This window comes from Aythya ferina, assembly GCF_964211825.1.
Source record: "Aythya ferina genome assembly, chromosome: 3".
NCBI classification, from domain to species: domain Eukaryota; kingdom Metazoa; phylum Chordata; class Aves; order Anseriformes; family Anatidae; genus Aythya; species Aythya ferina.
In genome coordinates, this window is record NC_140298.1 from 116,069,709 (window position 1) to 116,084,322 (window position 14,614).

The window sequence follows — 14,614 nt, forward strand, 5'->3', positions numbered from 1 at the left end:
AACAGACACCACTCATAGCAGAGAGAGGCTGAGGTTTCCTGACAGTGCTGTGAGCAGTAACAGGGGATGAACCATGATGACCAAAGTGATCTCTTCTGATTATGTTATCCTAAATAAGAACTGATGCTAATAACAGACCCTTGGGGGTGAACTGCTACTGTTTATTTTGCATATTATTCCTACTGTTGTGGTGGATAACCAATAAGAGCTCCTTTATGCTCCATGCTATGTGTAAAATCAATAAAATAACCATAACTTCCCCCAAAGACTTTACAACTTACGAAGTTTTGACTCTTATTATCCTATTTCACAGTGGATGACCTGCTTCCATTAAAAACAACAACAAAACACACAATCTTCCTATAAACAAAGGCAGAATACAGCATAAGTATTTGAAATAACTTAAATGCCTGAAAATTGTCTAGCTTGCAATTCAAATGCAGTAGCTACTAGGAGTTTCCAGACAGATGGCAAAACCCCACTTTTTTACAACCACAGAATTATTATGAAAGCCAACAAATTTTGTCACCTTATAGAAATATACAGCAGAGCTTCACGATGACAAGTATTTCTTTGATAGACTAAAAACCAAGAAAATTATTTTTATTAAAATGTAAAAACTATTTTTCTTCCAAATTAATACATCTTGCTAACCCCCTTATCAGTAATATTTCACCTTAAACCTCTCTGCTGAACTGTCACATAGAAAAAAAATGAGAAACTTCTGCATCAATTAGGAGCCAAAGGTTAAAAGCCATCAGAAATACTTTCCCTATCTCTTCAGTTTAGACTGCTGCTGGTGGGAACACCTTTGTTGCTGAATTGCTAGACAAGCTACCACAGAGTAGCAGTCCAGGCACTACAATTCTCAATAAAACACCAAAACCAGCAGAGATGCAGATCATCAGGTATAAATCAGGATAGTTCAGCTGACTTCAATGCTGTTATAGGTGACTCACACCAGCTGAGTACCCACAGCCTTATACCTGATAATAAGGGTCTGTGTCTGATCTTGTTGACTTGACTGTAAATCCAGTCTAATTCAGTAGGTTTAAATCTAAATTAACTGTGTGTAAAATGAGATTTATACTTGGCAATAGCTAAGGGATTTTCTTTGTGTTCTAGTTGAGTTTGATTTGTCCACAATGTCAGTGTTTCTTGAGATATTAGTGGAAACAAAAAGAAGGGATTTTTTGCTGTTCTTAACTGCATCCACTAATGATAACCGCTGTGCTGAGATATGCCAGGACTAAGGGATAAAGTAATGTAACATAACTGTTATTTTTAATCTGCTTAGTATTTGTGGTTTATTCCTGTTGCTACAGGCCAGGGTCTAGAATGCATAGGTTTTTCTTTGTACTGTATTTCCTTAATGGGAGTCTCCTTCTCTAGCATCCAAATTAATTATTTCATGTGAATAATTCTTAAAGTCCATAAATAGGTGCAATGTTGAATGGAAACTCACTTGACAGTTGATATTTTGACTATCATTACACAGAGAATGCTATTTATACATGAAGATAAAGTGTCCATATATCAGTCTTTCCACCCATACACCAGCCTTGTCCTAGCCAAAGAAATGCAGTTTTCTGAGGGAAACATGAGGATGGTCAAAATTTCAAATGGTCATAATATCATTTAGTAAGGTTGAAAGGTAGTGGTAATGTTGGTAGTCAAGAACTAAAATTCTTTGAGCATTGGAAGAGGCTGCCTAGGGAGGTTGTGGAGTCCCCTTCTCTGGAGATATTCAAGGCCTGTCTGGACGCCTACCTGGGCAGCCTGCTCTGAGGAACCTGCTTTGGCAGGGGGGTTGGACCCGATGATCTTTTGAGGTCCCTTCCAACCCCTACAGTTCTGTGATTCTGAGATTCTTTGTTATTTCTTTTCCTTCAAGTAGAACCTGCAGTCTGTTAGCTGTCAGCTCCCCTATAAGATCCTACAGAAGAGGTTCAGAGAGTCTAAAACAACCAAGTGTTCATTTAATCTGTCTCTCAGTGGCTACTGAGCCACTGGCAAAGGTTAGCATAGAAGCATCCATGCTTGGATGGGTGTATGTGAAAGAAATGGAAGAGGCAGAAGGGTCAAGTCAGAGAGCAACACAGTGAAAAAGACAGAGGAATGTAGGCACTACAGAAAAACGTGGAATTTGCTTTGGTGGTGGCCACAAATGAAAGAAACATCAAACTGAAGAGTAGAAGTCCTAGACTCTGTTCTATACTTTCCTAGCTGCTGGAGGATGCCACGCAAATTCTGTCTCAGTTTCTTCATCTGGTAACGGAAAGTAATGATAGTTTGTGGTTGTTGTTTTCCATAAAGTGACTTTGAAGAACTACAGGTGAAAATTCTTACTATTCTCATTAGTCATAGTTTTTCTGTTTCTGCTTTGCCTTCATTCTCTCTGCACTTTTCTTCTGTTTATACCTAATGGCCCTTTCAGAAATGCTTGTCACAGAGTTTATAAAATACTAAACTTATGGACACTTGGATTTGTCCAGAAATTTTAGTTGTAAATATTGGTAACTCACAGTATTATTTGTTACAATCTTCATATACTTTTATCTATGCTATTGTTACCAGTAAGTTTTGGGTAATCTCTTTTATTTTCTGAAAAGCTTTTTCATGACCAATGTTCATTTTAACCAAGTATTTTTGCAAGAAAGGGAAGGTAGGGATAAAAGAGGAGGTATTTAATAAGTAGATTTGTTATGATTTTCTTTAATAAATTAATGGGAAACTTCTTATTCCCACTGGCGGACTTGGATCAAATTCTTGAACCTGACCTTTCTCTGTATTTAATTTTTCCTTCCTTCCATCACCCCTGCACTAATCCTGGTGGGTGATCCCTCCTTTTTTCATGCTGCTATAGTTTTATGGAATCATCAGACACGCTCAAAATACTTTTCTCTCCCACCTTCCAATAATCTTAAACATTGATAGGATTTCACACAAGCTTTTCCAAGAGATGTCTTCAAATGGTGCTGGATTTCAGACATGCTGTGAAGGCTTTTTCCTGCCTTTCAGAGTGGAACACACTCAATCCATCCTATTTTTATGATGTGCCGTTGTCCCTTTCAAATCCTGCTGAAGGATCTCAATACATAGCACAGCTCCCCTGAATGAGCCTGTTGTCTGAGAGGGAGAGACAATGGGCCTTATTTAATGAGATTAGTTACAATAGGAAAAACAGCTTAAAAAAAAAAAAAAAAGGCAGTTATAGCAATTGGACTGACTGTTAAACCAGTCTTTTATGCAAGTTTGGCACCAGCCATACCTTTTCCTGGACATCTGCCAACATCCTTCACAGTTTAGACTCAGTCGTTGATTTTTTTTGTTACAATTTCCGCTCGACTTTACAGTTGCATGGCCTATGGTGTAATTCATTTCCGCTGTGAAAATGCTCCAGTATATTAACACTTCTGCCTGCTTGTAACTTGATCAAAGACAATGTATCTGCTTTAATTTACTCTTAGGAGTAACTTTTTTTTTTTTTTTAAAGTAATATAGATTTATTGCATGCTGTCTCCGTTGAAAATGGGAACCTTGTTTTCAGCAGAGAACCAACAGCAATTCCTCTTGCAGAATGCTCAGATATGCAAGAACAATCCCAAATATAGCTGTTACACATCACAAAAATAACCTGGTGGTCTATACTTTGTGGTCTGGTGGGCAACAAATTGCCCAGGAGCTAACTATGTGCCCTTGTGGCCAAAAAGGCAAATGGTGTTCTGGGGTGCATTAGGAAGAGCATTGTCATCAGGTTTCAAGAGGTGGTCCTGCACCTCAGCACTAGTGAGACCTCATCTGGAATGCTGGGTTCAGTTCTGGACACTTTAGTACAACAGAGACATGAAGCTTACCGGAGCAAGTCCAGCAAAGCATCTCTCATTAGGAAAGGCTAACAGAGTTGGGCCCATTCTGCCTGGGGAAGAGAAGGTTTAGGTGTGATCTGATCAATGGGTACAAGTTTCTGAAGGGAAGGTTGTCAGACCCTATTTGTGTTGTCCAGCGATAGGATGAGAAGCGCAAATGAAAATACAGAATGCTTTGTCTGAATGTGAGGAAAAACTTCACTGTGAGGGTGACAGCATGCTGTAACAGGTTGCCCAGAGAGGTTACAGAGTCTTTTTTCACTAGAGATATTCAAAAGCCATCTGTACACAACCCTGGATAATGTGTTCTAAAAGAGGTTGGACCAGATGATCTCCAGAAGTTCCTTCCAGCTTTAACCATTCTGTGACACAAGCCTACTTCAAAAAGTGGCTTTTGCACATCTAAGCAGTTGTCTATAATACCGCTTGGGTGGGTAAAGCAATATTTATGCAGAACATTTCCTGGGGATTGGCCTGTGGAGGAGTTCTGGTTAACCTGTGTCCTTTTTCTCAGTTTTCTTGGAGAATATAGGCTGTGGATTTCGGGGCACTGTGAGAAGCCCAGTGGCGCTATTTGAAACTGGAATGGACAAACTCAACCATGAACAATAATATTGGGGTTCACTTCGCATCTGAGTTGGAAGGTATTCTGAGTTTTAACTGTTTCAGGATGAAGGTCGTTTGTACGTGTTTACACATTAAAACAGAGTTTTTAATGATGCAGTAATGTGTTCTAGCTTAGTTTCCAAACCTGAATTGTTTCAAAGGCCATGAAATCAGTTAAGGTTTAAAACCTAAATTCAGTAACAAAATCTGACTCATTTTGTTCATATGTTTGCTAGTGGACTTTGCATTGTTGTCTTCCTTCTTCCTAAATTTATCTCTGACAGCATAAATTTATCAACAGGATTCAAACCTCAGCCCACATTGACAGAGGTAGCTAACAGTTAGCTGTTATTCTCTACTACCATATCAAAAACACACTAGCAAGCAGCTCAGGAGGTTTTCTTCTGTCTCCATGCACTTTACAGACTGCCAGGCCTAGGCTGCCCAGCTCTGAGACCAAAAAGCTATGAAAGGTAGACAAGGATCTACAGTCTTCTAGGAGATGAGAGAGGCTGAATCATGCTGAGTTCAGACTAAATCACTGGATAATTGCACTGTCTTATTACTGGGTGGTTTTCAAAAGCTCACAAATTGGCTAAATCAGGAAAAGTTTTCACATGAACAGCATCCCTAACCCTGTTTTAGGTAACTGCTCAAGCAGAACTAATGGAGTGTCATGAGGATTCTTTAAGCTTGTTCTTTGAAATAGTAAGATCTTTCAGTAGAAACATTTTAAAAGAGGAAAACAAAACAAAAACAGCTGGATATAAGCTTTCAACAAAGAATTTTTCTAGCCAAAAGTCTCACCTTTGGCAAAATTATAAACAAGTAATAACAAATGTTTATACTAATGGCAATCTGAAATTATGGCCAACTATGTCTGTTCTAAAAAGTAAAACTTAATTATCTGATTTGTATTCACCCAAATTAAGCAGTATCTTACATTGAAATATTTGCATTATTTTAGTGGGGACACAGTCAGATTTTACTTTTCGTAGATTGGGAATCTGCTTCTAAATATATAGGTTATCTCAAACTGAATCCTTTGGACAATTAAGTTGTGTTACAGACCTTGGTTTATTGTTTTGTTCCTGCTTGCTTTTATGGATGGCATGAAATTGTATGATTGCTCTATAGCTTCACAATAGCACAATTTAAACACACGTATAAAGGCAAAATTTGGATGTTATGGCTATTTGGTGACAATGAATTTATACTATAACGAAAACTGTAATGTGAAGAATAATTCACAGAACAGAAAGCCCTGAAAGTGTCTGTAATCAGCTAACTACTGTCATTGTTAAATAGGCTGCAGCTGGTTCTCCAAGCCACATTGCTTTTATAATGTTTGATAGTAACTCTTAAATGATGTATTCAAACATGCTATTTTCATTGTAATTAATCACTATTATAGTATCTAAGTTCAAGAGACGGGTGAATTGTCAAAACTACTAGCTGGACTTGCAGTGCCTACATTAGGTATCCACAGTATGCATCATAACTTTATACAAAATTGATTCCTGGCAGTTCTGGATGGCCCACGGGCTGAATAGCTACCCTTCTCTTGAACACAGATGCAATAATTATGCCTGAATAAGTGTCAGGTGCCATAGTGGATAGTCTATATACAATATTATATTCCTCACTGGCAAAGATTCTTATAAAACCTCCAAATTCTAAAATGCTTTCATGGACAAGATTGCTAGCATTTCTGTTTGCTTCAGTGGAAGAAGAAAATCTGCCTATAAAGCAGACTTAGACATTAGAAGTTGATCTGGGATTAAATTTGTGGTTTGAAATTAAATCACACTAAGTCATACTCATTCACAATAAACTAAAAGTTGCAATATGCCACAGTGGATAGAATATTCCTGTTACCACAATTGTATCTGCTCTGATTATAGATATTAATAGTGTGTAGTTACTGAAAGGTAAAGGTGAGATAGTTGGGATCTAGCTATTAAAGAAGGAGTAGAGACTTAGGGCAAGGATACCAAAAACAAAAACAAAAACAAAACAAAACAGAACAAAACAAAACAAAACAAAAAAACCTACATTGTTTAAGAATTGTTTTAAGGGCTGAAATGAATTCAAGTGGACTTCTAAAGAGAAATTGCTCAGAAAAGTTGGTGATCCGGTATATATGACCACATTTTTAACCAAAATGAACAAACATTTCACTTACATGTTGTGTGAAATACTATTATATATTTTGACAGCTTTGGATATAAGGCTTGCAAAAATATAAATTTAAAACCTTTTTTTTTTTCAAAATATACGATCCTGAAATTACCAAGATCAGCCTCCACAGATTCCTGTATTAAAGATTAGCCATAGTGGCCTTAACAGCTGGATCTAGACCAGCAAGTTAAACACTGAAAAGGTAACACTTAATGTAGTTTGGCTTGATGAATAAGTAGTCCATATTATTGTTATTCATCAAAACAGAGAGAATGAATCCAAATTTCCTATTTGGAATGGTTCTTGTCTCTTGTTATGCCAATTTGAATGTGAAAATCTTTGGAAGAGTGCTAAGTGATCCATGACAGACTCAAACCAGACAGCTCTAACAACTTAGTCCTATAGACAATTGAATTCCAGAGCACAGGACAATCCCTGATATTGTCTAGTATATTAGTAAAGTTGTAGTGTTGGAGAACTAGTAGGCATCACCTATTAGTTCACTGTTCATCCCCAGACAACTGTCTGGCTGTAAAGCAGGTGGGACACTGGGGTATAAATAAAACATCATTATTTCTCTGCAGTCACAGTGTAAATATGAAAATAGGGAATTAAAATGATTAAGCAACAAGGACATTAATTCTGCATAGTAAAGTTATTCCATTGTATTTTTATCATTTTTATTTTATATCTCGCTTTATTGTTTCATTGAATTTTTTTGTTGGCAGCTTTAGAAAGCATCCATCAAAGAGGAGCTTGCCTCACAGAAAGAACAACTTGTCTTTGATGCAAATAAAGAACTTGCACACACAAAGTGGAAGGTTTAATCAGTGCATCGTCATGAGAAACACATTTCCCAGCTTGCCCTTGAAATCTCACTTAGCTCCAGGGGCAGCAATTTTGGTTTACTTCAGGGAGGAGATGGGGAGACAGCTATTTTTCCCACTACTGTTAAGCATCTGCCTGTGGTCAGGCAAAAGGAAAGAGCTTGAATTTACGCTTCCGGTTCATTTCAAGACAGATGAAACTGTTAAGTGGAAGGTATCCCTGCCCATGGCAGCGGAGTTGGAATTAGATGAACTTTAAGGTCCCTTCCAACCCAAACCATTCGATGATTACAAGTAATGAAAAATAGGGAAATCTGAGCAGGGTTAATCAAATCTCACCTCTTTATTTAATCAGTAAAAGAAGAACTGGTAGAAAAAGAATGTGGTAAAAAACACTTTGACAGTATATAAAAGTGTATATGTGAAGGCCATTATATACTACATTAGAAATCAAGTTTCTGACTATATCAGAAAATGACACCAAGTTTGACCCGCAGTGCTTGTTTTCTTTTGTCTTTTATTTGGAGATTACCTTCATATGTTTTCACTTACTTTCTGTTAATAACTATAACTTAAATGATCCTTTCCATTATTTTATTGAGACAAGGGCATAATTGTCCTGATCTTCCACTTACCAGTTCATATATTAACACAGTAAGCTATTTATTCTGTTGTTTGCCATTTCTGTACTAAAATTGATTATGAGCCCATGTGAATTTGCTGAGCTCATTTTTTACATCTTTCTTACTTTGGTGTACAAGGTAACCCAGCTTTCAGTTTGGCTATTGAGCCCTTTTCTTCCTAATATATTAAACATAGATTTTCAGAGTGCTTAACTTCATCCAGCTCTTTAAGTAAGTTACTGTTATTTTCTATTTGCCAGTCTGTAGTTATTTTCCATCTTCCATTTATTAAATGCTTAACACTTCAACATATGTTTTAATGTATTGCCATTTGCTGACCATGGTTTTAGCACAAGTAATAGAAGACCAAAAAAGTTACACACCTGTGTAAACGTACACAAGATTGCTGTCTACACAGGAATTTTTAAACCTCAATATGAATTAGATGATGAGTTTTCCATCTTTGATTTTCTTCAGAAAATCAAAGTGTCTTGTTAACACATTTTAATGGGTTCTGAACACATTTCTTCTCATTTCATTTCTAGATTTTTCTAGAGAAATCTGAGATTTTTTTTTCTTGTAATGCTGAATCTCACTAGAAGGAAAGCTGGGAAACATAGTGTACACCTTTCTGAATGACACCCAGTTTTTGATTTTGACTTTTCAAGGAATAAACTCAATAAGAATTAGAATTTGTTCAGTGGAACCTGAATGAAATAATGAATGATTTGTTTTTGCCAAGACTAAATTTAATTTCAAAACACTACTCTTTACCTATTGAATTAATTGTTCTTTAGTTTAAGTCTTCTTCTTAGGTAGGTCTTATATATTCTGGGATTCCTCAGAAAAGAAAAAAAAAATAAATTATTTGTTCAGATGCTGCAAAATAGAACTAGAAAAAATATAATAAAAAGCAAACAAAACAAAATATTTACATTGGGAGCTAGACATTGCCAAGCTGTATAATTTTATCCAGTATAACTGCCTAAGTTTTAAAGAGCTAAAATGTTGAATATTTCATTTTCTTAAAGAATGAAAAACATTTTGGTACTAAGGACAGTGGTAGTCATGCAAGCTGCCAGTGACACAAGTCTGTTCTTGAAAATCCGTTATGGAAATCTGTCCCAATAAATAATTTGCTTTGACTTTTCTCATCTCATACAAAGTAACTGTTCATTGTCCAGCTAATAAAAGAAACAGAGAGAGAGGTATTTAGAAGGCCCTTAATAACCAGTAATTAGCTTTCTATTTCCTGTTATAAAAATTGAGCACACTAAAGAACTGAGTCATTTGTATCATTTTCAAGGCAGGAATTGTCATTTCTGTCATGGATCCTCCCACCAAGTTGCATTTAATTTTAGCATCCAGACTCTAACTGATGGCCGGGATTGTCATCATTATGGAAACCAAGAGGATGTAGGAAATGGGAGAAGGAAACACAAATGCTTCTAGTTTTGCTTGGAATTGTAGGTCCCACACAGACAAAGGGGAAAAAAAAATCTAAATAAAATATGGAAGCAAGATAATTCCTCCAAGAGGCAGCTATCCACCCTCAACTTTGGCAGGCAAGCAAATCATTAATAACAACAACAAGGGAGCATTCTTTGTTGTGCAGCAATGTAGCTTAGTGGCTCTGTGATATGTGAAGAGAGAGACTAATCTTGGAAAAAAAAAAAAAAAAAAAAAAAAGCCCACAAAACACTTCTAATATTTCCTTCTTCCATAGTAGAAACCATCTGAAATTAATGAGTCTTATTAATGTAAATTGCACCACACTGTCAGACATAAATATCCCAATACCAAAGGGGCCCATTACCATTAACATCAGAAATGATCAACAAATAAAACTGTTAATGCCACAATATTTACTGGACAAATTGACTACACTCCAAGATAGGCTTATGATCGTGTCTTGCTGTTCGATTTCATTTCACTGCAAGATGCACTAATGCATGTTGTTATGTGCAGCTGTGGCCGCTTTCCATAAAAAATATCTGTTTTCTATTGGGAGGTGTAGGGCTCAACTTAATCACTATTATTTTCTCCCCTCTGTGAAAATATATTTCAGCACTTCTGTCTCTTCAAAACATGTATAGAAAAATGTTAGATTTATATTAGAAAAGAAGCAAGCCTGAAAATCAGTTTTCAAGAGGAAAAAAATAAATAAAAACAAAACAACAAACAGACTAATGATTTAAGTCAATCACAAACAGATGTTCTCCTAGAGAGCTAATCAATTTTTTCTATGACTTTTTTTTTTTTTCCCATCAGAAATGCAAAACACAGCAGCCTTTGAGATAAAAAAATCAGGTTTCTTTTGCTGACATTTTCTCAAACTTTGAATTTTCAGAAGACACCAGATTTCCACTAAGAAAGCTGCACTTTGTAATCAATAAAAACACAGAAATCAATTTTCAAATATAACATGAATAAAAGGAAATGGAAAAGTTCATACAAATATGTTCCAAATTCTATGAAAATAACAGTTAGAAGCTTTAAAAGTTTTGCATAGCTTTTTCTTTGGTTTTCAAACAGTTTAATTTGTGTATATAGAACTTACTTCAGAGGTTCAATATATAGTTCCATATTATAAGACCTTCATGTAAGAATATGACCTATTTCTCTCTTCAAAGTGTGTGTAGCATTTAGTTACGTGGCATCCAGGTTTATGTCTGGAGACATTAAGCTCTCCTACCGTAAATATATTATTTGAGTTCACAGAAATAACACAGTAATCTATATGAGCTATTAAAAAGGCAGTATGGTAGAAAATAATGAATGAAAGGGAAATAAAATTTTCTTCTTGCTAGTTCATTTTTTCCAGCAGATCTATTTTGAATGGTGATTCTATTCAAACTTTGTAGTCTTCTATTGCTTCTTCAAATTTGGCTACTGAGTATAAAACAAGGCAAATGATACTTGTTCCACTTTCCTGGTAAATTTAGGTAGTTTTCCATATGGGATCCTGACTAATATTCATCAAAGTTTACTGCTTTCCCTACCCAGCACCGGGTAGGGAAACCAAGACTGAATTCATAAGGGAAAGCTTGTTACACCTAGGCAATTTGGTAAGGAACACTGATCTACCTACATTTTGGCTTTAACATTTAATTATCATTGACTTTCATGGTGCTTTGGATGTCCTAACCTCCATTTGCAAACCACAAGTCTGTGGATAAGAGTCATGTCTTAACTTTATTATTGAAATGCCAGGCACACACTCTAAGTCATCTGGGCTCCCTTAAGAGTTGGTAGAAGAGGATGTAAACTTCCAGAAGATAATTTGTGCCATCTGAAGGCAGTTGCCTGAGACACAGAATAAATTTTCCTCCTTCTTCCAGCTGTTTAAGCAGACCTTCTAACACCACATCCCTAATTTGTAAATGAGTGGTGACTAATCCCAGATATAATATCAATGTTACAGCATCCCTATGGGCCCTCTGACATTCTAATCATCTTAAAAACAAACAAACAAACAAACAAACAAAAAACAACTTCAAGATCCAGTACTGTGTAACAGATAAGTGTAAAGTCTGTGTTTATCCATCAGAAATTCAAGAACCTTAAATTTCAGCAAGACATATCTGAGCAAAGAGGAAATATATACTAGGGAGGTCTTTCTTCAGCCTCGTGGACTACATAAATAACTGAGCCACAGACCCTTCTGGACAGCACTGCTTATACCAATACAACCATTCCCTCTCAACCCTAAATCCAGAGTACCTTGTATGGAGTGCTCCCATGAAGTTCCCCAAATCATGCATGTGAATGTTCCAGAAAAAAGAAAGGTAGTCACAATACAGTGGCTGTGCTAACAATTTAATGGTAGGAGCCAGTGACCTGCCATGTAATGTTTCCTAGTTGAGTTCACAGCCACAGTCTAAAGCAGCATAAAATAACTCATCTGTAACAACAGAAACAGGGAAGCTTTGCCACAGTTTTTAGCATGGTGATCTACTGCCAGAGGTGAGAGGATTGTTAGACACAGCCTTGCCAGCACAACAGAGTGTTCCCAGGCAAAATCCTACCAATGCCTGATTGCATTCTACAAACATTGTCTTTTCCAGCCTATGGGCCTCCCCAGCAATTCAAACTATTAATAATCATCGTGTTTTTCTGGTGTTTTATCCACCTCATTTTAAACAATTTAGTCACTCTACTTGTGTGCCTGCTGTATGGTGTAATTACTGATGGTCACAGCAAAAGCCTGAAGCAGAAGCAGCATCAAGCTCAACCAGTAAGGCCCCCAATTGACATCAGTTGACCTGCTTTTGTTGAAGTCAGTGAAGCCAGCAACAGTTGAAGGCTTTGCTCATTTTCCCTAATTATTTCTGTTTTAATTATGGCAACCTTTTTTTTTTTTTTTTTTTTTTTTTAAGGACCACCACAGCTGGGAGATGCACAAGAAATGACAATACTCTACCCAAACAACGAATGCAATAAAGTGGTAGGTACCTGCTCTCTTGGTATACAACAAGATTTTATGCTGAGAGGACTGGGAACTAGAAAAGCATGAAATGCTATGTGCTGTTCTGAATTTAGATGCTATGTTAAAAGTGCTGGCTTATCCAGACAATTCAGCCAGTTAATCTTGATACAATGGAAAAATATCAGTAAACAAAACAGATAATTCATATTTGGAAGTTCATAAGAACCTTTGGCCTTTGAGGCCAAAAACATAAATGCTTCCAAAGAACAGCTAGAAAAACTAATGAAAGAACAGTTCATCCAGAGTTATGAAAAATAAAAATACAGGTTGAAGCTCTGGCTTGGACAGTTTTGAAGACCTACATTCCTGGATGATAGGAAGATATACTCAGGAAATAAATAGAATTTAAGATTTTTACTGTTTTAGTAATCTTAAACTTAGGATCTATTGCTGGTCATTCCCAAAATAAGTGTGCTCTCAATGGACTTTTAGTGCTAATTGAATTACGTTCATTCTCAGTAAAGCACTCTTTACTGCTAACACTAGCAGTGTTGCCTCTGTTTTCTGGCTGGCTTCTGTATCTTCAGTTGAACAAGGTCTTTCTAATTTTTTTGTTTGTTTGTTTGTTTTATTTTTCTTTTATTTTTTTCTCCCCTCCCTTCCCAGAAATCCCCACATTCACTTTAGCTTCACTTTTGTTTTATCCTCACTTTTAATAAGAAATTTAAAGTCATATTTATCTACATATATGTGTATGTGTGCATGCTTATATACATATATATGTAGTGCTTAATTCTTTGCAATTAAGCTTGGTGATAATTGTTTTTGTGCATTAGTCATAATCACTTTTTAAGCAGCAAAGCCTATTACTGCTGTAGTGTGCGTTTCAGATGCCCTGCAGATTTGAGTAATTTTGGGTAATGCAGCTGTGTGTGGTAAAAAGATTTTACAATGCCTATAAAATTTTGCCTCATGACATGTTTAGCAAGTGAATCTGTGGCACCATGTAGCAGTTTCAGTACTTTTCATTGAACACTGGATACCGTTACAGTATGCAGTTTTTAAAGAAGACCCATTCTTAAAGACAGGGGTAAGGAGATTTGGAGTCTGAGGTGACCACTGTGATCATGTGGAGTGAGTGTTTCTTCCCTGTCAGTCCAGTCTGTTTGGTTTATATTTTTCCAAGGTTTTGGATGTGTAAAGTTGGCTCATCTTCCCTTGAATGGTTTGCATGTTGCTGAATACAAAATGCTGCTGTTGCATAAGTATCAGAGTTACACAATGAACCACTAGAAAAGATGTTTGCAAAAAAAATGGTTGAATTCTTGTACAAATATACACCTTTGCAAAACTAGAAGAGAGAGACCTGTTTCACCAGAGCTTAGGGTCTCACTTTCTGTCACGAGACAGGGCTACAGCATTTGAATGTCTTTCTTCTCATCCCAATTAGGTGTCTAAATGTTATTTGCCTGAGTCTGAGCTAGGCATTCAAGGATGTTTTCACAGTCAATAAAAAGAGATCCTCTGAGCCTGTGACTCTTCTCTCCCTAACATAGGAATCTACTGTGAGGCAGGTAAAGAGCTCTCAGGAGATGTTAGTTTCTTTATTGGTACAATGTCAAACTTGACTAGACTAGACCAAGACATCCATTACTTAGCCATCTAACATTAAAAGGAGATGAATTCCACCTTTATTATCCTAATCTGAGTCATCTGGTTAAAGCAATAAACAGTTATATCACAGCTGTCAAATTTCTGTTTCCTTTAAAGACATCTTTTAAGTAGGTTAGAAAACTGGATGATATTCAATTTCTTCTCATGCTATTCCTGCAGAAGCCCAGGGACTAAAGGGCACCAGCAACTGCTATTGTAACCATATTCAGAGGCATCTTTTAAAACACTTTTACCATGTGAATTTTTCTTCAGTTTTCATTCAGATCTTCATGATGTTCAGTAGCAGGGTTGCACAGCTCCTTGGTCAGTGCTGGATAACATTGCACCAAAGCAAGGACTGAACCAGGAAATTTTCCTTCTGTCTGCAAAAAGCCGAAGCCTGCCTTCATTCATCTAATCAAGAAA